General features: G+C 46.0%; 1 protein-coding gene across 1 annotated transcript in view; it reads left to right on the top strand.

Annotated features, from left to right (window-relative positions):
* Nucleotides 1-26,650, top strand: part of LOC125080705 (contactin-associated protein-like 3) — a 202,819-nt gene that overhangs the window by 52,314 nt on the left and 123,855 nt on the right. The window lies entirely within an intron of this gene.

Here is a 26,650-nt window from a genome sequence, read left to right as displayed (position 1 = left end):
AGAGAAGTTTAAAATCTCCCCATTTGACGTACATTAGGCAAAGGCACTTTATTTGGATTTGATCCTGTCTTCTATTGTGTATTTTTTTTTATTTTTTCAGCATAACAGTATTCATTATTTTTGCACCACACCCAGTGCTCCATGCAATCCGTGCCCTCTACAATACCCACCACCTGGTGCCCCCAACCTCCCACCCCTCACCCCTTCAAAATTCTCAGATCGTTTTTCAGAGTCCATAGTCTCTCATGGTCCACCTCCCCTTCCAATTTCCCTCAACTCCCTTCTCCTCTCCATCTCCCCTTGTCCTCCATGCTATTTATTATGCTCCACAAATAAGTGAAACCATATGATAATTGACTCTCTCTGCTTGACTTACTTCACTCAGCATAATCTCTTCCAGTCCCGTCCATGTTGCTACAAAACTTGGGTATTCATCCTTTCTTTTTTCTTTTTTTTTTTTTACAGCTTTATAAACATATATTTTTATCCCCAGGTACAGGTCTGTGAATCGCCAGGTTTACACACTTCACAGCACTCACCATAGCACATACCCTCCCCAATATCAATAACCCCACCCCCCTCTCCCAACCCCCTCCCCCCATCAACCCTCTGTTTTGTGAGATTAAGAGTCACTTATGGTTTGTCTCCCTCCCAATCCCATCTTGTTTCAATTACTCTTCTCCTACCCCCTCAACCCCCCATGTTGCATCTCCTCTCCCTCATATCAGGGAGATCATATGATAGTTGTCTTTCTCCGATTGACTTATTTCGCTAAGCACGATACCCTCTAGTTCCATCCACGTCGTCGCAAATGGCAAGATTTCATTTCTTTTGATGGCTGCATAGTATTCCATTGTGTATATATACCACATCTTCTTTATCCATTCGTCTGTAGATGGACATCTAGGTTCTTTCCATAGTTTGGCTATTGTAGACATTGCTGCTATAAACATTCGGGTGCACGTGCCCCTTCGGATCACTACGTTTGTATCTTTAGGGTAAATACCCAGCAGTGCAATTGCAGGGTCATAGGGTAGTTCTATTTTCAACATTTTGAGGAACCTCCATGCTGTTTTCCAGAGTGGTTGCACCAGCTTGCATTCCCACCAACAGTGTAGGAGGGTTCCCCTTTCTCCGCATCCTCGCCAGCATCTGTCATTTCCTGACTTGTTAATTTTAGCCATTCTGACTGGTGTGAGGTGGTATCTCATGGTGGTTTTGATTTGTATTTCCCTGATGCCGAGTGATATGGAGCACTTTTTCATGTGTCCGTTGGCCATCTGGATGTTTTCTTTGCAGAAATGTCTGTTCATGTCCTCTGCCCATTTCTTGATTGGATTCTTTGTTCTTTGGGTGTTGAGTTTGCTAAGTTCTTTATAGATTTTGGACACTAGCCCTTTATCTGATATGTCGTTTGCAAATATCTTCTCCCATTCTGTCAGTTGTCTTTTGGTTTTGTTCACTGTTTCCTTTGCTGTGCAAAAGCTTTTGATCTTGATAAAATCCCAAAAGTTCATTTTTGCCCTTGCTTCCCTTGCCTTTGGTGATGTTCCTGGGAAGATGTTGCTGCGGCTGAGGTCGAAGAGGTTGCTGCCTGTGTTCTCCTCAAGGATTTTGATGGATTCCTTTCTCACATTGAGATCCTTCATCCATTTTGAGTCTATTTTCGTGTGTGGTGTAAGGAAATGATCCAATTTCATTTTTCTGCATGTGGCTGTCCAATTTTCCCAACACCATTTATTGAAGAGGCTGTCTTTTTTCCATTGGACATTCTTTCCTGCTTTGTGGAAGATGAGTTGACCATAGAGTTGAGGGTCCATTTCTGGGCTCTCTATTCTGTTCCATTGATCTATGTGTCTGTTTTTGGGCCAGTACCATGCTGTCTTGATGATGACAGCTTTGTAATAGAGCTTGAAGTCCGGAATTGTGATGCCACCAACTTTGGCTTTCTTTTTTCAATATTCCTTTGGCTATTCGAGGTCTTTTCTGGTTCCATATAAATTTTAGGATTATTTGTTCCATTTCTTTGAAAAAAATGGATGGTACTTTGATAGGAATTGCATTAAATGTGTAGATTGCTTTAGGTAGCATAGACATTTTCACAATATTTATTCTTCCAATCCAGGAGCATGGAACATTTTTCCATTTCTTTGTGTCTTCCTCAATTTCTTTCAGGAGTACTTTATAGTTTTCTGTGTATAGATTCTTAGTCTCTTTGGTTAGGTTTATTCCTAGGTATCTTATAGTTTTGGGTGCAATTGTAAATGGGATGGACTCCTTAATTTCTCTTTCTTCTTTCTTGTTGTTGGTGCAGAGAATTGCAACTGATTTCTGTGCATTGATTTTATATCCTGACACTTGACTGAATTCCTGTACAAGTTCTAGCAGTTTTGGAGTGGAGTCTTTTGGGTTTTCCACATATAGTATCATATCATCTGCAAAGAGTGATAGTTTGACTTCTTCTTTGCCGATTTGGATGCCTTTAATTTCCTTTTGTTGTCTGATTGCTGAGGCTAGGACTTCTAGTACTATGTTGAATAGCAGTGCTGATAACGGACATCCCTGCCGTGTTCCTGACCTTAGCGGAAAAGCTTTCAGTTTTTCTCCATTGAGAATGATATTTGCGGTGGGTTTTTCATAGATGGCTTTGATAATATTGAGGTATGTGCCGTCTATCCCTACACTTTGAAGTAAGTATTGAAGATAATTAAGTATTGAGAGATATGAATTTAGTGCCATTGTATTGCCTGTAAGGTGACTGTTATTGTGTATTGTCTCTGTTTCTTTCTGATCTACTACTTTTAGGGTCTCTCTCTGCTTAGAGGACCCCTTTCAATATTTCCTGTAGAGCTGGTTTGGTATTTGCAAATTCTTTCAGTTTTTGTTTGTCCTGGAAGCTTTTAATCTCTCCTTCTATTTTCAATGATAGCCTAGCTGGATATAGTATTCTTGGCTGCATGTTTTTCTCATTTAGTACTCTGAATATATCATGCCAGCTCTTTCTGGCCTGCCAGGTCTCTGTGGATAAGTCTGCTGCCAATCTAATATTTTTACCATTGTACGTTACAGACTTCTTTTCCCGGGCTGCTTTCAGGATCTTTTCTTTGTCACTAAGACTTGTCAATTTTACTATTAGGTGACGGGGTGTGGACCTATTCTTATTGATTTTGAGGGGGGTTCTCTGAACCTCCTGGATTTTGATGCTTGTTCCCTTTGCCATATTGGGGAAATTCTCTCCAATAATTCTCTCCAACATACCTTCTGCTCCCCTCTCTGTTTCCTCTTCTTCTGGAATCCCAATTATTCTAATGTTGTTTCGTCTTATGGTGTCACTTATCTCTCGAATTCTCCCCTCGTGGTCCAGTAGCTGTTTGTCCCTCTTTTGCTCAGCTTCTTTATTCTCTGTCATTTGGTCTTCTATATCGCTAATTCTTTCTTCTGCCTCATTTATCCTAGCAGTGAGAGCCTCCATTTTTGATTGCACCTCATTAATAGCTTTTTTGATTTCAACTTGGTTAGATTTTAGTTCTTTTATTTCTCCAGAAAGGGCTTTTATATCTCCCGAGAGGGTTGCTTTAATATCTTCCATGCCTTTTTCAAGGCCGGCTAGAACCTTGAGAATCGTCATTCTGAACTCTATATCTGACATATTACCAATGTCTGTATTGATTAGGTCCCTAGCCTTTGGTACTGCTTCTTGTTCTTTTTTTTGTTGTGAATTTTTCCGCCTTGTCATTTTGTCCAGATAAGAGTATATGAAGGAGCAAGTAATATACTAAAAGGGTGGCAACAACCCCAGGAAAATATGCTTTAGCCAAATCAGAAGAGATCCCAAATCGTGAGGGTGGAGAAAGGGGATAAAAAGGGGTTCAGAAAGAAAAAAAAAAAGAAACTATTAAAAAAAGAAAGCCGATAAAGAAAAAATATAAAAAGGAAAAAAAAAATATATATGTATTAGATAAACTATTTAAAAAACATTAAAAAAGAAAACGGTAAAAGTTAAAAAAATTTAGCAGAAGAAGAGAAAAAAAATTGAAAAAGAAAAAAAAATTAAATTAACTGCAAGGCTAAAGAATCATGGGGAGAAAGCCATGAGTTCCGTGCTTTGCTTTCTTCTCCTCTGGAATTCCGCTGCTCTCCTTGGTATTGAAACTGCACTCCTCGGTAGGTGAACTTGGTCCTGGCTGGGTTTCCCGTTGATCTTCTGGGGGTGGGGCCTGTTGTAGTGATTCTCAAGCGTCTTTGCCCCTGGCGGAGTTGCACCGCCCTTACCCGGGGCCTGGCTGAGTAATCCGCTCAGGTTTGCTGGGTTTGCTTTCGGGGCTTTTGTTCCCTGAGCGCTTTCTGTAGAGTTCTGGAAGACGGGAATGAGGATGGCGGCCTCCCGGTCTCCGGCCCGCAGGAGCCGAGAGCCCGGGGCCCCACTCCTAAGTGCGCCCTCAGAGAACAGCGCCCAATTACTCCCGTCACCCTGACCTCCGGCCGTGCTCTGAGCTGACCGAGCCTGCGACCGGTTCAAGGTAACCTCAAGCTGGGAGCACTCCTCGGCTCTGTCTCTGTAGCCGGCTTCCCCATTCTAATACCGGTAAGCTCGGTGACACTCAGACACCCCCGATCCTTCTGTGACCCTGCGGGACCTGAGGCCGCGCTGACCCCGCCTGGGCTTCACCCCGGTTAAGCCTCTGGAGCGATGTCCCTCAGCGGAACAGACTTTTAGAAGTCCTGATTTTGCTCCGTTGCTCCACCGCTCGCCGGGAGCCGGCCCCTCCCCCCGCGGTCTATCTTCCCGTCGCTTTGGATTCACTTCTCCGCCAGTCCTACCTTTCAGATAGTGGTTGATTTTCTGTTTCTAGAATTGCTGTTCTTCTTCTCTTCCATCTCCCGTTGGATTTGTAGGTGTTTGCAATCTTTAGATAAGCTATTTAGCTGATCTCCTGCTACCTGAAGTTTCTCAGCCTGCTACTTCTTCGCCATCTTGACTCCTCTCTGTATTGTATATTTTTTAATGGTCTTAATCATTCAAACCCGAGTGGCTTGTTTTCCTTTCAGAGCTTTGATCACTGTAACGATTCAATAGCTGTCTTTTCTAAAAGAGAGAAGAGGACATTTTCAGGACCACGGAAAGAGACCCCCGGGGAGTTGGGCACATTCTCCAGCAACAGCTTTATTAGCAGAAGTTCCCACTGAGGGAAGATTCAGACCCAGCGCAAGCTCCTATTTTTTGGGAGGAAATTTGAGGGTTAGCAGAAAAGTGTCTCAAAATGGAAGGCAAAGTTACTGTGGTAGTGCTTTTTTCTGTATGCCTCCAAATAATAACAAGTGAAATGCTCAATGCATTCATCACCTTGTCGAAGATTTTCTACCCTTAAATTAAATAAATCTGTTAATCAATTAGTAAGGAGGCACACAGTGATCTCCTGGCTCTCTTGGAAAACCTGCCTCTCAGGCACTCCTGGGCACCTTGAGGTGGGAAGAAATTAAGTCTATCCCTCTAAGATTTTCCTAGGTACAGTTACTAAGTACCTTGGGCTCAACACAACAGAAGTCTATTCTTGTGTGACTCTGGAGGCTAGAAGTACAAACTCAATCTGTTGTCAGGGCCGTGTTCCCTGCAAGGGTCTAGGGGAGAACCTTCTGTGTCCTTCTAATACTTTGATGTTGTTGGTGATTCTTGAGGCCCCTGGCTTATACATGGATCACTGCGATGTCTGTGTTGGTCATCACATGGCATCTTCCCTGTGTCTTCTTGTCTCCCCTCTGCTCTCGTCTCTCTTCTTATAAACTGCCCAGTCGTACTGATTTAGGGCCCATCCCAGTGACCTCATCTTAACTTGACTATTGCAAAGACCAGATAACAAACAAGGTCACATTCACAGGTCCCAGAGCTGGGATTCCAACACATCCCAACATGACAATGGCCAGGGAGGTCAAAGGCAGCTGTAGTCAAGTGATAGTTATTGGACAGGAGGAGAGAGACTTTCTCATTTTGTCTGTTGTGACCATTTTTTATAAGGGAGGAAGAACGTAATCTGGAATCGATAGGGAATTGAAGAAAAATGCTTTTGAAGAACAGGGAAGATGAGCAAACAGCACCCCAAGTGCAACGTGCAGTGGGACCCAGAGAGGGAAGCGGGTGTGTGAGCCAAGCTGATGCCCAGGGGCTGGCGTCTGACATCTAGTGAGTGTTTACTATGAGCCAGGCGTGGTTTCAAGGATTCCAGGTGCTTTATGTAATTTCGTCTTGTTCAGCAGGTGTCTTCATGTTGCAGAACAAGAAATTGAAGCTCCGAGTTACACAATGGTCGGTTTCAGGGCTACCCTGGAATAGTGTTAGATACGGTCAACATAGTCCTTTATTTTCCTTTTTGTTCTTGTTCTTGTCACCTGCTTTGAGATCGCTTCCCGGCACATGCAGAAGAAAGCCTTACAGAATAGCAGGGGAGGAGGCACGAGAGGATGGCCGTGCTCTTGGTGAGTTGAGGCAGATCTGAGTCCCCCAAGGCTTGGGTTTTGCAGGTGAAGGTGCACCCAAGGACAATGGTCAGGAGATGTCTGGGCACTTGCTGCCCCTGGGATCCTCTGTGGCATTCCAGAATGATGTGGTTTGGCTGCTGTCCCAGCCCCGCCTGGGCCTCAGTTCCTAGAGCTCTGCCATCTTTTTCAGAGTTCCCCCACAGAGCCTCTGCTGATGGTTTCTCTCTGGTGGGAGTGAGATGCAGAGCAGGCATGGTGGTTCCCTCCAGGTTTGGGCGCCAGCAAAGAGAGCGGCTCAGCATTGGGAAAACGCATCGCTTGCCTCATCCCGGGCTGGGGACTTGCTCAGCATCTCGGGGCATCTTGGTTCAGGGAAATGCAAGGCAGTGAAGATGGCCATCCTAGAAGTCTCTGGTTTTCTGTGGCCCTTGTCTGGACACAGTGTCTCTGAGCTTAATTCTCTCTCTGCCTTTCTGGCCTTCATATCCTTTCTCTCTGAAGCCGCTGTCATAGGAGAGCCTCCTCTCCAGCCCTTATACCTCTTGTTCTCTGGATCACTCCAATCCTGGAGCCTGGTCCTGAGGAACCACCGTAGGCCAAGCATGAATCAGAAGAATCGAGAGATTAGGATAGGGGACACAGGGGAGAGGCAGCTGGAAGTTCCTGGCTCCATCTCCATATGCAGAGCCCCATACACCTGCCACTTGACTGCCAGCCTCCCCCCCACTCCCCAGGCAGGGATAGCACCCCAGAGCCAAGGCTCTCCATTCAGCAATTCCGTGTCATTTTCAACTCTCATTTTAAGTTTCTCCTTCACACTTTGTGGCTGAACGTGCTTCGGTTTTGCTTTCTGCTTCTTACTCCTGATGTTAGCATTGTGACTTCCAAGTTATACTTTATTTTTTATTAGACATTTTATGTTGTTTGCTGAAGGCGGATTTTGTTACCTCTGTCCTGCGTAGCCTATCGAGCAGCCTCTGGAGATGATGCCGCTCCTGCTTTGCGGTCCCCAAGAAGCCCAGTGGGGACAGACTCACAGACAACCTTCTGGGAGAGGCTGCTCCCCATTCTCAGGGTGGGGGGCAGTTTCAGTCAGACCTGCTGCTCAGCTGTATGCCCTGCCCCCGTGCAAATGACAAGGGGGTGGGAGGGGGAGCCTCTGCTTTTATCCCGATGGAGTCATGGATTGTAACATCCTGCGTTTCACTGCTCTGTGTGGATTAATGAGTCAGAGTTCATTACCCTGAAGATAAAATGTGATGGTGCCAGCTATATCTAGGTTAAGAGACTGGGCATTCTGAGCACCTGGGGGGGCTCAGGCAGTGAAGTGTCTGCCTTCAGCTCACTTCATGATCCTGGGGTCCTGGGATCGAGCCCCATCTTGGGCTCCCTGCTCAGTGGGGAGGCTGCTTCTCACTCTCTCCTGTCCCTGCTCGTGTGCTCTCTCTCAGTGTATGCACATGCATTCTCCCTTGAATAAATAAATAAAATCTTAAAAAAAAAAGAAACACCAGAGTGGACATTTTGAGGCCCTCACTGTGTGAAGCTGGTGGTGGGTATATTCCCACTGTGTGAGGACAGGTGAGAAATTGTGCCAAGCGTCCTGCCACTCTGTGACTCCAAATGAGGCATGATGGCAGTGGGTCCCATGTCACTGCCATGATGTTGTGGGTGGGCACAGTTGGTGATGCACAGGGTGACCAGGAGATCAGCCCCGGAGGGGCAGGGGTAGGTGGGGTTCCCCATCACCCCAGGGAATTTATGTGCAGGAATTGGGTTTCTCACTGGATCACAAATCAGGCTGGGTCTCATTCACATTAACGAAAGTGCACTTTTTGTTTAAATATTTCTTATTGTGGTAAAACAGACACAACATAGTGTAAGGGTCCGTGATCAAAGGAATGAGACTGACACAAAGCGAAAATCAAACAAAGCTTTATTTCACGCCAAGCATCGAAAATCAAACCCACCGGTCAGGGCTATCTCTTACGAAGAGGCGACAACGATGAGGATGCCACTCCCGACGACGAAGAGACAACGACAACAGCGACGATGACGATGAGGACAACAACCCCGATGACACAGACTCTGCTCCCCATGATGCCACTCTGACAGGAGGCCACCGCTCCGGACGAGGCCGCTCCCCAGAATGACGCCGCTCTGGCGAGGTCCCTCGCGGCCAGGCCGAGGTTCTGGGTGGCAAGGCCGCTTGCAGCCGGGCTGAAGCTCAGGGCGGGGAGGCCGCCGGCGGCAGGGAGCGGCTCAGTAGTGGTGAGGCCGCTCCCCGGCGGTAGGGGCGGTGTGGTTCCCAACAACTGTCACTCCCACAGCTATCCTGACGGCTCTCCCAACTAAGGGCTCTAACGGCTCTCCCTAAGGGCTACTCTAACTCCTCCTGCTACTCCTACTACTCCCCCCGCCCAGCCTCACAGACTAACTTTTATAGAGGTGGTTGAGCCCAGCCCACACACAGGTGGCCAATGGGATTTCAACTCACCTCAGTAAATATATGCGCGCCCCACTGATTGGATGTCTCCATCCGGCCTGCCCCGCCCCTATACCGGGGTTTACAAGTAAGTTCCTCTGGGAGGGGCAGGCCCTTACAATAGAAGTTAACTTTGTAACTATTTTCAAGTAGACGGGTCAATGGCATTAGCATTGTCACATTGTGGTCTCCCCAGAATCCTTGCCGTCCTCCCGAGCTGAAACTCACTGCCCTCTAGATACTAATCCCCCATCCCTGCCTTTCTCCAGACCCCGGCAACCGCCGTTCCACTTTCTGTCTCCATGAATTTGACTTGTCCGGGCACCTCATCTAGGTGGCATCGTACCATTTTGGTCCTTCTGTGACGGGCGGATCTTACGCAGCATAATGTCCTCCAGGTCCATCCGTGCTGGGGCGTGTGTCGAATTCTAAGGAATGTTCTCCGGCATGTATATTCCAGTGCTGCTCATCCTGAGGAATCTGTGGACTTTCCCACCTTTTGGCTGTAGGGGATAAAGTTGCTGTGAATTTGGGTGAACAAATATCTCTTGGAGACCTTGCTTTCAGTTCTTTTGGGTGTATACCAACAAGTGCAATTCCTGGACTCTGTGGTAATTCTGTTTTTGAGTTTTTGAAGAGCTGTCTGCTTTGCTGCGTTACATTCCCACCAGTGCACCATGGCTCCAACTCACCCTCATCAACACATCTTACTTCCCATTGAAAACACAGCCAAAGGGTGTGAGTGGTGTCTCACTGCAGCTTTGATTTAAATTTCCCTGATGACTTTTGATGTTGAGCCTCTTTTCATGTGCTCACTGGGCATTCGTATGTTTTCTTTAAATAAATGTCTATTGAAGTACTTTGTGCATTTTAAAATCAAGGTGTTTGGCTTTTTTGTTTGTTGGGATGTACAAAGTTCTTTATGTATTCCGGATATGAACCCCAAATCAGATAGACGATTTGCAGATATTTTCTGTCATTCATGGTTTGCCATTTCACTCTGCTGATGGCATTATTTGATGCACAAAAGTTTTAAATTTTGATGTATTCGAATTTATCTATTTTACCTTATGTTGTCTGTGCTTTTAGTGTCCTATCCTAGAAATCATCGCCAAATTTAACGTGATAAAGCTTTTGTCCTATTTTTCTTCCCTAAGAGTTTTTATAGCCCTAGGTCTTATGCTGAGGACTTTGATTCATTTTGAGTTAATTTTTGTATACGGTATAAGGTGAAGGTCCATTTTTATTCCTTTGTATACTATTATCCAACTTTCCTAGCCTCGGTTGTTGGAAAACTGTCCTTTCCTTCTCGAGTAATCCTGGCACCCATGTTGAAAATTATTTGTAGATCCCTTTGCAAAGCATTAACATCTTAAAAATATCAAGTTTTCCAAAACATGAACATGGAGTAGCCTTCCAGTTATAAGTGTATTCTTTCATTTCTCTCAGCAGCATTTCATGGTTTCCAGTGTACAACTCTACCACCCCTTGGCTAAGATTATCCCAATGTATTTTATTCTTTTTGATGCTGTTATAAATGAAATTGTCTTCTTAGTTTCCTTCATTGCTAGCGTATTGAATTGCAGCAGATTTTTGTGTGTTCATTTTGGTCAACTATCATTGATTAGTTCTAAAAGTGTTGCTGTTTTCCTGGAATCTTTAGGGTTTTCTACGTATAAGAACGTGCCATCTGCAAACAGAGATAATTTTTCGTATTTCTTTCCAATTTGGATCCCTTTCATGCCTAATGGTTCTGGCTTGTACTTCCTGTATTATGTTTAGTAGAAGTGACAAAATCTGGCATCCCTGAATTGTTCCTGGTCTTAGAGGAAAAGCTTGTAACCTTTCCCTGTGGGGTATGATGCTCACTGTGGGTTTCTCATATACGGCTCTTATTATGTTGACATAGTTTCTTCTATTCCTAGTCTGTTGAGTGTTTTATCCTAAAAATGTGCTGAATGTGGTCAAGTGGCTTTTTCTGCAACAGTTGAGATAATCATGTGACTTACCCTTCCTTTTGTAATGTGACCTATGACACTGATTGTTTCTTGTATATTGAATCATTCTTGCATTCCAGGAATTAGTCCCACTTGGTAACGGTGCATAATCCTTTTCATATCCTACCATATTCAGTTTGCTAGTATTTTGTTGATGATTCTTGCACTGGTCTTAATCAGGGATGTTGGTCTATAGTTCTTTCTTGTAGTATCTCTGGGTTATGGAGTAATGCTGGCCTCATTGAATGAGTCAGGAAGTTCTCTCTCCTCTTCTTATTTCTGGAAATGTTTAAGAAGATTGGTGTTGGTTCTTCTTTAAATATTTGGTAGAAATCACCAGTGAGGCCATCAAGTCCGATGTTTTTCTTTGTAAGGAGAAATGATGACTGATTCAGTGGCCTTACTTGTTATGGATCTGTTCATATTTTCTATTTCTTTCTGGGTTAGTCTTGGTGAAATTTCATATTTCTAGAAATTAATCCATTTCATCTCAGTTATTCAGTTTGTTACTATACAGTGTTCACAGTATTCTCTTATAACCCTTCCCTATCTATAAAATCTGTAGTAATGACCTACTTTCATTGTTGCCTTTAGCTGTTTGAGTATTCTCTCTTTTTTGAATTAGTGTCGCTAACGGCTTGTCAATTTTTGATTTTTGAAGACTCAGCTCTTGGTTTTGTGGATTTTCTCTGTTTCTATTCTCTATTTTGCTTATCTTGTTTTGTTTATCTTATTTTTATTCTCTATTTTGCTATCTCTATTTTACTAATCTGTATTATTTTCTTCCTTCTGCTAGCTTTTGACTTAATTTTTTCTTCTTTTTTTTCCTAGTTCCTTGAGGTGTAAAGTTAGGTTGCTGACTTTGAGATATTTCTTCTTTTTCAATGTAAGCATTGATAGTTATAAATTTCCCTATCAGCACTTCTTTTGCTACATCCCATAAGTTCTGCTAGGTTCTGGTTTCATTCCCATTTGTCTTAATAAATATTCACACTTCCTTTGTGATTTATTCCTTGACTCATTTGTTGTTTAAGATAATGTTCAAATTTCCACATATTTGTAAATTTTCCAGTTTTCCTTCTGAAACCTTTCTGGTTTCATTTCATTTTGATCAGAAAAGATATTTTTCCTGATCCCCATCTTTCTAAAATTTTTAAGACTTGTTTTATGGGCTAATATCTGGTCTATACTGGAGAATGTTCCATGTCTTTTCGAGAAAGATGTGTATTCTACTGTTGTTGGATGGAGTATTTTGTAAATCTCTGTTGTGACCAGTTGGCTTATAGTCTTGTTCAGGTCCCCTAATTTTTACTGATCTTCTGTCTGATTATTCTGTTTGTTATTGAAAATGTGGTATTGAAGTCTCCTTTTATTGTAAATCTATTTCTCCCTTCAGTTCTGTCAGTTTGATATGTAGGTGATCTGATGTTGGTTGCACATTTTTTAATAATTCTTATATCCTCTTGGTGAATTGATCTCTTATCATTATATAATGTTCTTCTTCATTGCTTGAAACACTTCTTGCCTTGGTCTGTTTTATCTGATATTAGTATACCCAACCCTGGTCTTTTGGTTACTAGTTGCATGAAATATCTTTTTCTATCCTTTTTATTTCCAAATCTATGTTTGTGTCCTTACATCTAAAATGAGTATGCTATAGATAGAATAAAGCTGGATCCTGGGTTGTTTTGTTTTGTTTTGGTATCATTCCACCAATACAGGCCTTCTGATTGGGGAATTTAACTCACTTACATTTAAAGTGGTTACTGGTAGGGTGACCTACTATTGGCATTTTGTTATTTGTTGTCTTTAAGTCTTAAATGTTTTATTCCTCCTTTATTGTCTTCTTTTGTATTTAATTTTTTTAACTCATTTTGCTTTATACATTTTGATTTAATTTTCATTTCCTTTTCTGTAAATTCTAGAAATATTTTCTTTGTGATTTCTATGGGGATTGCATATAATATCTTAAAGTTACAATAACCTGTTTTTACCTGATAACTTTATTGCATACAAAACCCCTTCTTTTAGCTCTTCTACCCACACCTTATTTATTTATTCACCCACACTTTACCTTATTGATGTCACAAATTATAGCTTTATATATTTTGTATTTAGTAACATAGATTTATAATTATTATATATACTTAAATATATATTCATGACTACTTGTTGTAAATCTTGTAGAAGAATACAAAGTGGAGTTATATATGTCCGTAATTTCTCAATAAAAGTGGAAAGGAGTAACAATTAAAAATTACAATAATACTTCGCTAGTTTTTATATTTGCTTATGTATTTGTCTCTCCTGAGAATCTGATATTTTCATATGGCTTTGAGTTGCCATCTCGCATCTTTAATTCCAACTGGATAGACTCTCTTTAGCATTTCTTGAATGGCAGATCAAGTTGTAACGGCCATTCTCAGTTTTTGTTGTTGATCTGGGAATGTCTTTCTTTCTCCCTCATTTTTGCAGGATATTTGCCTCCTGTTGAATTCTCTCTGACCTGCCCTTATGCCTGAGGAACCCACTGATAGTTTTACAGAGGAAACCCTCGCAAATCAGCCTGGCATGCGTTTTTCTCATGCCTTTGTTGTCCCTTGATCTGTGCACGTGCTCTCTTCCCAGGTCTCCCATTGATATGGCTGCTTTTAATGTCTTCCTCTCTGTTAGGCTCACACCCTTGCTCATTTTAGGGATGTGAGCTGTTCTATTGTATTTCTCAATCAGTAATCATTTGCCCCAGATGTCTGTGTCTGTAATTACCTTTAGGACGGTTTTCACAAGTCGTACCTGCTGCTTCCAGTGATTTCCCCCCTTCTGTGGTGTGAGCCACTTTTGGTTGTCTGAACTCTGTGTTGGGTGTCCCAAGACCAGTCCCTCAGGTATCCCCTAGACAGGTTAGAAATCAAAGGGCTGCAGATGAGTCCACTCTGCTCGCTCTGGTTTGCAGAGGGGACTAGCTTGTGGCCACCACTCTGCTCAAGCTCTTCTGCCCAGCACAGTCACGGAATTTCCTGCCCAGCCACATGTGTCTCATTCTTGACCAGGCACTCACTTGGTTGCTATCACTCTTTGGCCATTCCCATAGTTCCCATATGTTATTTTGGTCAGTCTCTAGTTGTGTATTTGGTGTTTCTGTGGAGGGAACAGGCCTGGAGTTTTCTCATGTGTCATCTTGCTGACATCACTTTCCTGAATTTTAAAGTAAGTTTTTAAAATATCCAGTCTATTTCAAAATGTGCTGGTACACAGATGTTTGTGTTGTGTTCTGTTATTTTCATCTGCCAGTTTCCATATTTTTAAAATAAAAACACAGTGTGAGTGGGTTCCAGTCACTGGTGGAGGAAGAGGTCTTTATCCTGCCAGCCTGATATGTGCGATGCCTAAGAGGACCTTTAAGATGCACAGGGATACGGTCACTTTTACAGAGACCGAGTGACAATGTATAAGTGGAGAGGCTCCTCCTTGCACACAGATGTGCTTCCCGCACTGAGGGCTGGTATCCGTCTTTCCAGATGCTGATGGATGTCTGGATGCTCACAGCATGAAAGGACACTGACAAGGCTCCTGGGTACCAGGGACTGTCCCACTGGTGCGCAGGCCGTGACAGTTACTGTAATTACATGCCAGCAACCAAAGCAGCCTTCCCTCCTCAGGGGAGGTTTGTGGGCAGCGTGTGACACCGACGGAGAGCTGGAACCCCAGCTGGGACCAGCACTCAGACAGGCTCCTTACCTGTCCCTGCTGACCTCTAGCTGTGTCCTGTGTGCCTGTCGCTGGCTCTGCAAAGCCCCTCTGCCCTTCCCTCATCCAGCCCATTTTCAGGCACCCACACTTCCCGTTTCCTATCAGATGTTTCCCGAGGGCGAGCTGGATGTGATCATCCCGTGGTGGGGGGAAGCAGTGCCATCTTGGGAGACTCACTAAATGACCACTTCTGTGGGGCACATCCTCACAGCCCAGGGGCCCTAACTGGCAAACCTCAGGTCCACAGGTTCCCTCACAGGGCCTGCTCCAAGGTGCTCCCTCCAGAGGAAAGAGGGACAGCCCCCTCTCTGACCTCAGGCTGGGGAGTGTGAAGGACCTGGGATCCACATGAGTCTGTCAGGGTGCCAGCCCTCCGTCCTGGGGAGCCCTGGGGGAGCCATATCCACACGAGGAGATGGGGACCCTGCTTCCCGCAGCCCCCACCCACGTCCAGCTAGTCACAGGAACTCCAGGCCCTGCAGGTCGTCCCACAGGAGCAAGTGTGGGTCTGTGCCCTGAAGCCTCCCTGGGTGCCCCTTGTCTGGGGACTGTGTCACCCTTCCTGGCAAACACTCAGGGTCCCTCACAATGCGGCAACCTGACCCAGCTTGTGGGCTCGTTCCCTTGCCAGCCTGTGTCCTAAACATCCTCCCATGTCCTGGGGGCAGCCTGCCAGCTCCCCGCGGCCTCCTTCCAGCTCGGTGCCTTCCCTGCAGGTGTCCCCTGCCCCAGTCGTCCCTGCTCTGGTGGCCTCCGTCTAAACTCCGTGCCATGAAAACCCCGCATCCACCACCTCCTCCTCCAGGGAGCACTCCCTGAATTCGAGGAACGCACCTGCTGCATTTCCCCGTGGACCCTGGGCTCTGGGGCTCCCGATCTGGTGCTGGTTCCCGCCCACAGCCCAGCCTGCGCAGCCCTGAGAGCCCGGCTCCGGCCTCTTGCACTCAGTGCCCGGTGTGTTTCCTCACCCGTCAGTCATTGGAATCTTGCAAGGAAGTATTTACTGCATTTCCAGGTGAAAGCAGCTGTCATCTCATAGAAAATAACCTTTTTAAATGATTCCCTGTGTATAGAGCATATCGTAGTTCTATCACTGGTGGGTGGGCAGGGCTGATGTAAAATATTTTACAGGATTCCTAGTGCCCAGTCACCAGAGTGATGACGGAAAGCAAGGACAGCTCTGACAGCTTCTGCAGAATAATTTTGAATTCACAAAACCCATTCATTGTAAGACTGAAAAGTCGTGTGTGACATAAGCCTATGGTGACAACATCCACAAGCACATTGTTCCGGCCCCCTGCCCTTAGATCCTCTCTGCACGGGTTTGCCTTCCAGCTGCGTTCAGGACTTCTGAACTGCTCATGCTACAGTATCCCATAGCTTTATGGTTCATCTCATTTAGTAAAATGAGGCTTAAAAATCACACTTGAATAAACACCTAGCAAAGGTCAAACCAACTCTTTTCATAATCATAAAAAGGTAATATCGAGAACTGTGATTGTCCTTTTTGTAAAGCATTCCAAAATTATATAAGTTAGATTATGTTTACTTAGCACAGACTGTCTTTTAAAAATCAGTCGCAGATGGTGAGTGATCTGAGGGGACTGGCCCACTCAGGCGGAGCTGCATAGCCTCCTGCGCTAGATGTCCTGACATCTCCTGATTTGTGTTTTAAGAAGTTTCTTAGTGTTTTAAGAAACTGTGGCAGAAGTATGACTTCTTCTGTCTCAATCATTTGTCATGCAAGGTCCTCCTTCTGGTGTATTTTACACAATCGGAATTGACTAGTCATAAGCCATGGCTGATGGTCATGAGAACGGGGTCAGTCACGAGCAGGGAAGCAAGGATTTGGGGCACAGAGGAACTGAGCTGTTGTGATCCACTCTGCAGGAAACAGGCTCTCTGAGTTCATCAGGCATCTAGGATGCAGGACACTTTCTAGAAGTCTGGTTTAGTGAATCACGTAGCTTTCCCGGACCGCATGTATTTGTAATGAAGATTATGTTTTCGGCCAATATCACTGTGTTGTGAGTGGGGTAGGTCAGTCCCCCTTGTGGGGTCTTTAAGGAACATTCCAGCGTGGTTGTGGAAGTCACACGCAGGAAAGCTTAGAAATGACCGGATTTGTTATGATCACAGGTGCTAGGGCGGGAGGCACAACCGGCACTCCTTGCTGGTGGCCACAAGACAGGCGGGCCTAGGCGGTGACCCTATCCAGCTGGTGCAGACCTGAACCACTGAGAACCCCTGGGCAGGTCCCTGTATTCTGGGTTGGGATGGCCACAAAGCCTTGAGGGGATTTCACTGGTATGTTTGGAGTCCCTGGGTCATAGACAGGGGAGGGGGAGATGGGGACCTTATGATAGGAACCTGCCTGACTGCCCTGATGGGTCCGGGAGGGGGCTCACAGCCTCTGCGTGGTGATGTTGAGTCATCAGGGAGAGAGGAAGTGCTACCAATTTACGATCCAGTCTTCACCCTTTGTTCTCATTTTCAACCTTATTTTCCTTCTCACGTAAGAGAACCAAGACTCTAGTACTGCCCGGAACAGTTCCAAAATATATAAACAGTCTTTCATCACCTGAACTGACAGAGAGGAAACATTTCTGTTCATTAATGGTGACGCGGAACTGAGATTTGTGCTTCTGCTGAGGCTCAGGGGTCCGTGGTGTCCGCCGGGCCCTGGACCCCAGCTCCTGGCCACCTTTCAGACTCCTCGGTGCATCTGTTACTGTATGAAAGAAAAGGACACTGCGCCTTTCCGTTTTTGTTCCTACTTTTACTTCTTTCTTCCTACCTGGCCTCATTCCACAAATCATCGACCATGGGATTTGTGTCTATAAGTCATGAGCACCCTTTCCTTCCTTCCTCCATGGTGGGGGCTAGCCAGGGCGTCACTGTCCCCTCGATTTTGCATGGAAAGAGTGGAAGTCCACGAAGAGTCAAAGATTTAAGCACGGACGCTGTAGGCCAGGCGGGAACTCTGCGTTAGAGCTACTTAACAGATACTGTTTTCTTCCCTGGTCCGTCACTGCCTCACTCAGATAACCCTCATTTGCAGCAGCCACCACTGCGTCCTGGGAGTGGGTGGCCAGGAGCTGAGGTGGGGTGCTGCCCAGCGAGGGGCGCAAGGAGCCCAGGGGAAGCAGTGCTAAGCGTTCTCACTGCCCTTGATCTTCCCTGTTACTACCCTGGGCCATGGTAGGACTGTGTGGGCAGATCATGTGGTCTCCAGGGCTCTCCCAGTGGGTCCAGCTGAGAAGCCAGGGTCCCAGAACACAGACCCCGAAGCTGTCCCATAAACTGTTGGCGGCACAGAGCAGGGCAAGTAAGCCCAGTGACAGGACAAGCAGAACCCGCACAGGAGCAGCAGCAGATGTCAGCGCCACCTCTGTGCTGAAGTGAACCTTCGAGAAACAGCATCGAATGGAAAACACCACCCTTGTATCAGGACACCCAGCACACTTACGTCACTTTCAGTGCACAGCGTTCTCAAAAACACAAACTAAAAGGCTTGGATGCCCGAGAACAGAATGGGAGAATTATTTAATATTTCCACAATATTTGAAGTGGGTTTGTAGAGTGAAAAAAAGCAGTCAAAGTGTTTTTTCTAAATCACTGCTTAAGCAGTTATAAACACTTAGAAGAAAACCAGCCCAGGATGGAAATATAACAGAGACTGCACACATTCATGAATCTGTCTGACCCCTAACAAGCTTAGCTTGGGAGGCATGGAGCATTTCCTATGTTAGAAGCGTAATTATAAATCGTTAAAATGCCCACTTGATCACAGTACAGAACATTTTTATGACCTCACTTGAATGCTCACTTAAGAATTTTCTCTGAAATGTACTCAGAGCAGAGGCAGTTAAACAATAAAGTGAGGTATTGTAAGACCATAATACTAACTTGGGAATAGTTGGGGTAGAAACCACTGCCCATGGCTCAGCCTTTCCACATGTTTCGTTTGTTTGTTTGTTCATTTGACTTTTGGGGTGGCAAGTTTTGAATGAAGGAAGGATGGTCTTTCGATGCTTACGGGAAGGAGTGGCAGAATTTTCTGTCTTCCTCTCCATGTGAAGCAGGCCTGTGAGAGGCTAAGCTGTACCTTTCTCCTCCAGATGTCCCTGGCTTCTTCGGATGCAGAATCTTGGCACTCTCTGCTGTCTTTTAGACTCCTGGGCATTGGTGAAATCTTGTCATGGGGTCTTTCTTTTAGTCAGAGTTTGTAGGGCTTCTAAGCCCATCTGTCTGAACCCTCCTTGTGCTGACGGTGTCGTTGAAGGCATGAGAGAGATGAAGGATTGACTAAAGACCATCACTCAGCACCCTAGTCTCGATGTTGCTTTCTTGGCATTTCCCCTGAGAATTCCTCCTTAGTGTTTCCATCACTCAGCAGTCCTATGTGGTAGGAAAACCGAAGAGTATGTGTAGATGAAACCTCCTGTCCGTAAGTGGATTCCTCCCAGAGTGTGCCCTAGTATGGGGGACGTTATTCCGGAAACCTCCCACTCTCAGTCTCAGGGGCAGGCCTCTCCAGGGATGACTCTTGGCCAAGAAATTTTCCCGACCTCAACCTCTGTTTTTCTTTATTTCTATAAAAAACAGCCTGATTAACCTTAACCCACAGGGTCATGGCCTGGATTTATTGAGATCCTGCTTATGAAAAAAATCATGTTTAGTGTCCTGGAAACAGTCAGAGCTCAGCACAGGTGAGCCCTTTCCTTCGGATGTCTGTCTGTCTGGTTGAAGCCAGCAAAGAGGCCGATGGGGGGTCCTCTTCCAGGCTCCATGCCGACCCTGGCTGTTCGACAAATATGATTGGATGAAAAAACGAAGGAGAGAACCTGACTTAAAAGAATGCCACAAAAGGGTAGTTCCAATTCAGAAAGGGACTTCTCCAGATTGAAAAGTTTTACGACTCATGGTAAATCAAAAGTTCGAGGCCTCGCCAGCCCCTCAGACTCTGTAGGGATGTTTTGAAAGCCAGTGACCATTTCTAGGACTTTTCAAATCCCACATCATAGTTTTCCCCGTGATTGCAAAGTCGACATCGCTTATGTGTACCATCCTTCTCTGTAGCTGATCGGCTGCAGGTCTCTGCTCGTCTGCGCAAGCCTCAGGTGTGAGGCTTCAGTCATTAATTCGCTATCTTGCTTTCTTAGCATTTACATGAATGAGATAAATCTTTGCTTTTATTCATTTGTAGAAAATACTATGTATTACATTGGCATTTCTGAAATGTTTGTAGGAAAGGTTTGTGATAAAACGTGGGAAGATCCACTGTCCTAGATGAGGGAGAACTTTCTTCTAAAGCTTTGTCTAATGTCTGTGGAATAATCCGGAAGAGAGGAGGCAACAGGCAGCCTTGCTTTACCAAGCGGACAACAGAGATAAACTTCCCTGCTCTTCATCAGTCACATGGATTGATTCATGTGAAGGTGGGAGGGGTGAGGGTGTGGTTGGAGGAGTGGTCAGGGGAGGGGTTATTGGGCGTGGTTAGAGGAGGGGTAGGGGAGGGGTTAATGGGCGTGGTTAGGGGAGTGGTTAGAGGAGGGTAGGGGAGGAGTTAGAGGAGGGGTTAGGGCTGTGATGGACGTGCTCTAAAGCCAAGGTCCTGACTCAGGGCTTCATGGGGAGGAAACCCTGCGGAAGCACAGGGCATCATGGTCATTACCATTTTGTGAATCCTTCAGTAATGTATTTTCTCCTCTCTCACGTACTTGGAAAGTTAGTTCAAAAATCTCAGGCGCACCCGGCTGGCTCAGTCGATTAAGGCACCTCCTCTCGGTTTCAACTCAGGTCATGATCTCAGGTCCTGAGATCAGGCGGGCCGGGCTCACCGCTCACGGCTCAGTGGGAGTCAGCTTGTCCTTCTCCCTCCCTCCTTTGCTCCTCCCCCTCTGCCCCCCCCCCAAATAGAGTCCAAAAAGCAAGATTTTCAGTTAATGTAAATTTCACGAAATTTTGGAAACCGATGGGCTTCCATTCCGTAAGTGGCCAAACACCATCAGAAATGGGTTCCGAGGATGCGTAGCAAAGCTCCTCTGTCACGGGGGGAGGCGTGGTCCGTAGTGGGGTGCGCACAAGCTTCTGGGGGAGATCCTCTTCATAGGAGTTGGCAGTAGGATGCCTGCCCTCAGGGCGCCCTCCCCACTCCCAGTTCGCACTGGGGCGTTCATGGCCCCTGCCATGGTGTGGGTCACAGCCCAGCAGCAGCTGCGGGCGTTACTCGGTGCGGGACGGGCTTGCTCTCCCGGTGCTTCTGAGACAGCCTTGCTGTCTACAATGGGGATGGTGGTCAGTAGAGGTAACATGATTAGCAGTGAGTGCTGCTGTCCTCTTACAGGCACAGAGCGGCTAAGGAGATGGTCCAGAATCTCAGGTAGTGGCTGACAGCGAGGCAAACTGGTTGAAGATCGCAAGGAGGGCTGGATCAAGGTGGCTCTGGGATGTCTCGAGTGGTCAGATCTCAGAGGGCTTTGGAGTCCGATAGCCCCGGGAGGAACCCGGCTCTGCCTCTGGCCAGCAGACCTCGGGGCAGCCAGTTTTGTCCTCTGTGCAGAGTAAAGAACAAGCATGGCCCCATGGGGTGAGGGGAGGGAGCCCATGGTGAGGACACAGGGGGAGGGGCTCCTAGTAGGGGGACCCTCTCTGAACCCCAAACTGGCATGAAGAGGATTTTATCCAACGGCATTGGGGAACAGCTGCAGAAAGAAGCCTTCAAGGTGCTAACCTGACTCAAAGCAGCTGCTTCTGAGAGGTGAGGTGGCTGTGAGTCCCCTCCTCGAGGCAGATCCACTCCCAGGAGGGAGACTGAGATAAACCCACCCTAAATCTTTGCCACATCTTCTGTTCGTGGTACAGAAAAAGAAAAAGCTCTTTCACCTGCATAAACAAATCTTACCACAAACTTCCCCCATCTCTGGTTCATTCTCCCTAAAACCCATTTGTCTTTCCTAAAGCAACTATTTGTTCTTCACTTTGGAGCCCTGTCTCCTCCCTCTTTCCCTGCTAAATGAGGTCTAGTAAGCCTCCAGCTTCAGCCCAGAGCTAGCTTCTCCTCTCCCGTCTGTATGAACACACTTCTTCTCCTGTTCATCTGCCTCTTGTCAGTTTTGTCTAGGGACCTCTCCAGGAGATGGGAAGTCTTCCTCCCTGACACTAGCAGGAGCTCAGACCATAAAATCATCACCCCTGTGTCTCTGAAATCCCAGATTCTAGTTTAGTCTGCATATTTAAAGAGTCTAAGACATACCCTGAGATTATAAATGAGATCATCAAGCATACTGAAATACAGAGGTAAACATTTTGAAATGGAAAAGATCTGGGTTGTACACAGAACATAATGCAGATTTCTTCCAATTCTGTGAAAATTTTATGTAGGTGGAAATTTTACTGCAGAGACAAACTGTGGAGACCAATTACGTGAGTAGAATATAGTGTCACAAAACTTACCATTGAGCAAATGCAATGTGTAGGTAATGAGAGGTGTGCTTTCTTATCATGCCATGTGTTGATTAAAAATGAGTGGTGGGGCACTTGGGGGGCTCTGCCTTCGGCTCGGGTCGTGATCCCAGGGTCCTGGGATCAAACCCCGCATGGGGCTCTCTGCTCAACAGGGACCCTGCTTCCCCCTTTCTCTCTGCCTGCCTCTCCCTACTTGTGATCTCTGTCTGTCAAATGAATAAATAAAAAAAATCTTTAAAAAAATGAGTGGTAAGCAGTTTACTAACGTGACTTCACTTGATCCAGCTTAAGTGATTAAACCAAACATGAGCTCCTGATCGGTCTTTCTGAAGATTGGGACCTGGGCAGATCTCTCCTCCCTGTTTCCCTTTTGGAGGAGAAGGGAGGAGGGGTGTCTCCAGGTGTCAGGGACTGGTGTTTCGTGGATCCAGCTTGCTTCCCTGCTGGGGGGAGGCATGAGCAGTATTTGCTAATATTTCCCCCAGTGCCTGGGATGTCGGCCGGAGCTTCTCTAGAACATGGTTAGTGATGGGAAGGATTCTGTGGCAGAAGTATGGCCCTTGTTGTGCCTCAGCCGGAGACCTCATGTCTGCCCATCTCTAATCATGGGGATCCCTACTAGAAAATCTGAAAATAAAAAAAGGTGGGAAGCAGTAAACACAGAAGACAATTACAATAAACCATAAACAATGGCTAACTGGGGACAGGGAGGGGGCAGGAAGAGTGGCTTCTGCATTTAAGCTTTTCTGCACTACTTGACTTTTCCAGCCAAAGCCATCTATGTTTCTCATTTATTTTCCTTGTCAACAGGGGTTTTCTTGCTAGTGAGAACAGAGACCACATTTTGTTTTTTTCTTGGTATTTTTTTTTATTAAGAAACAGTGTAACTTGTAGCATTTGAAAATAAATTAAAAAATAATTTGGATTCATATTAATAAAATCAAACAAAAGAGAACAACATAACAGACCAATATAGTCAAATGTACAAATGTTTGCATAGCGGCTTGAATGAAGTAGTGTTTAGTCTTACGCCTTTCCCTACAAGTTCTCAGAAGTCTGTGGGGAGACGAACTTCAAACTTTCCGTCTAGAACTGTGAGGTGTTTGAGTTTTTGCTCTATTTGCAACAAGTTCGCCTGCCTGTTTCCTGGATGTGGGAGGAGATGGGAGACTCCTGAGTCAGAGACGGGGAGCGTGGGACTGACTTGGTTATTGGCAGGCAGCATCGCATCCAGGCCTTGGTTGCCCTTGACCCTAAGTCACATCACACGTGTGTCATGTGAGTGTGCGTCATGCCCAGGTGGATGCCTGCACTCTAGGGGCTTACGTTACAAGAGCTCCCGGAACCTGAGTCTTTTGTGCAGGAGGCATGCCTGCCCTTCGCCTGGAAGGAAAAAAAAATGATCTTACAGGGCTGCTTTCTATATAAATGTCCTTGCAAGACAGTTCAGAAGAAAAGACAGTCAGGGCTTCGCTCTCTAAGATGTGCAGAAATGGGAGAAACCCATGGAGAATTGTCTCTGCTCTGGCCCCCACAGCCTTTTATCATCCCTGGAAAACGGTGAGTCGATGTGGCAAAGGACTTACTTCATACTCATACATACATACGTTCCAATATCTGAATGTAATTAAAATCGTGTGTGACAAATGTTTCATACACAGATTCCCAGAAGTTTTAAAGAGTGCCTTCTGATTCTTCTATTTTCAGAGACTATTAAGACATTATTGACACTTGAAATGTTCCTTAAATAGTATTCTGTCTAAATTCCATTAAAACAGCACTAGAAATTCCTTTTGTTATATGGCGTTGTCATCACACAGTCTGAATGACGGTGTCCAGAATTTACCTTCCACGGACAAAGTGCTTCAGAAGGAAGTATGATATCCAAGGAAAATAAAACAATTTGTTCAAGTACCTTTCCTAGTTTTTGTCAGTTACCCTCAGATAAACATGGACTTCAGTTCTGAGATTGAATTGTAACCTTGGCATCACAGTGAACGTGGGAGCCGATGGTGATCTGCACGTTTCGGGTCTTGAACCTGAGACAGAGTGTGAGGAACGGGATGCAGAGTTGGACAGATGAGCAGCCTCTGCCAGATGCGCCTGCCATAACCAAAATGGCAGCCAAGGCCGTGGCCACAGTGGCTGGTGCTCGTGGACTGCCTACCTCCAGGCAAGTGTGGAAACATGATTGTCAAGTATTATCTCATGTAATAGCTCCTCAACCTTCAGAGTTTGCTGGACCAAGCTGGTTTTGTGGATGAAGGCAGTGGGTCTGGGAGCCTGTAATAACAGGAGCGTGTGCTGGACAGTGATGTGTTGGTACAAAGCAGCCCCTACCCACGCCAGCCTGCGGTTCCTACAGGAAGCTGGGGGCAGGGAGGGCACATTCCTGACTTCCCATTCAGAGCGTGGAGGCAATGGAGAGGGTTTGCCTGCTCTTGGTGTAACAGTTGCCAACCCTTGAAGAACAGGTGACGTTGGACAAAGATGGTGCTTCCACTGAGCAAGAGAGAGAGGCTGGAGGGCTTCCCAGATGATGTTTCGTTCACTAGCCAAGAGGAAGTGTTATAGGGTCTGAGACTGGCCCTGATACCACATTTGAGTTTTCTGTATTCTTGGTTCTGTCTCTGTTCCTGCCTGCTTGTCATGGCTTATAAGCCTGAGTAGTGATTGGGCTTGGTTTGGTTGGGGTTGGGTGTTAAGCTAGGTCTAGGGTTTGCTTTGCTTCACACAGCAAAATGACGAGATGGGGCATTCTTTTTGGCCCAACTACGAGCTTTGCTCCCGTGCGGCGTGAATATGTCTGACCTTTTTAACTGTGGTGGGAGGCGGAGTGTGTCCTTCTGGTGCAAGAGAGCATAAGAAAGGGTCAAGTCTTCTGTTCCCTCATTTTATTACTATTATATGAAGGAGTATTATGAGAATATCTTTGGCCCTCTGGATGATTAAACTTGGAGAGATCAAAGAACGCAGAACTTGAACTTTTGACAGGGGGTTCCAAAGAACTGATAGCATTGAGGTAGATGTACCAGTTGACATAGGTTTTTAGAAGAGACGCACCATAGCTGGGGCTCTGTTTGTTTTCAGAGCGTAGAACAGTAAGGTCCTTGGACGGGGCAGCATTTTCCGCTAAGACGCTGTGTTAACAATTGGAAACCCTTAGGCTGTTATGGCTTTGCTGTTGCATAGGTCCTCTGGGAAAACTGATGGACAATCTGAGGAAGAGTCGATGGAATTAGTTTTAAAAGGGGGTGTACAGTGTTGGGGGCAGACACCGAAATGCCCAGAGCAGGAAGAGCCCGTCGAAATCCTGTGTGAAGGAGGCTAGCAGAAGTTCTGGGGCCCAGGTGGCAGGACAGAGGAGCCCAGCGTCTCAGGCGACTTCACAGGCGCAAATTGTCTACAGGAGAGCCGGGATCCTGTGACTCACACTCCAGCTTCTGGAAGATCACTGTGCAGGAGTTAATGCTAAGGTAGGCAGGACCGTAGGGGTGAGGGGAGCGGATTCGCCACAGGGGTAACTAAGTCCATGTCATTGGAAGCCCACCCACCTTTTTCTCCCTGGACACAAGTACGGAGCACTTCAGGAGCATTCAAGAGAGGTTGCGGGTCAGGGCGGAGAGGCTGCGTGGGGACGCACTTCCTCGTGTTGGAGTCTGTGCTCTGTTCTCCCATTCCTCTAGCATGTATGTGTTACCTTTGAGAAACCGAGCAAATCATTAGTGACACAGCTGTCTGAAATAGATTAAATCATTAGTGATATGATCGATGTGTGTATATGCGAGCATCACCCGTTTTTGGGTTTCCCCATATGCTAATCTTCACATGAAATCAACGCGGTGAGAAACGAGTCACACGTCCCCTGTAACAACGTCCATTGTGCTCACGGTGTCCCCCTCTAGCCTGAGGCCAGGTGCCTGTGTCCAGGCAAGGGCACCCCTCTGTCTTGTGGATCTCCCCAGTGCTCCTGAAATGCGGCTAACTTGGGGGCAGCCTGACCGCACACTAAGAACACTGCGATTGAAATCCAAAGCCCAGAATCTAGTTGTGGCCATGCCGGGTAGCCGCTGTCCTACCGCCACAGACTCTTTCTACTTTCTTGGACTTTGGTTTGCCTTTATAAACGAAGGGTTTGGAACTAGAACCCTGTGTAGGTCCTTCCCAGCGCTCATACCTGAGTCGAGGGTTCTTCCTGCACAGACGGCAAGTTAACATCGTGCTTGATTGCCTTGGATGTGGGCTGCAGGAGAGCGTCTCCGCTGCTTAGGGATGAGGGAAACGCTTTAGGGGAAGGGCAAGCCTTCAAGGGTGGCAGGTTTCCAGCTGGTTTAATGGTGCTGAAATGTAAATTACCCTGCAAATGAGGAAAGCTTAGAACAATGGTGACTAATCCAGGCCCTCAGGAAGGGTGGTCACATCCCTCTAAAACATTAGCAGACTTTCTATGAAGCAGGCAGGCTTTTGCATAAGA

Source organism: Lutra lutra, chromosome 11 (assembly GCF_902655055.1).
Source record: "Lutra lutra chromosome 11, mLutLut1.2, whole genome shotgun sequence".
Taxonomy (NCBI): domain Eukaryota; kingdom Metazoa; phylum Chordata; class Mammalia; order Carnivora; family Mustelidae; genus Lutra; species Lutra lutra.
The sequence above is the reverse complement of the archived record's forward strand: the minus strand, read 5'-3'. Positions and strand labels throughout refer to the sequence as shown.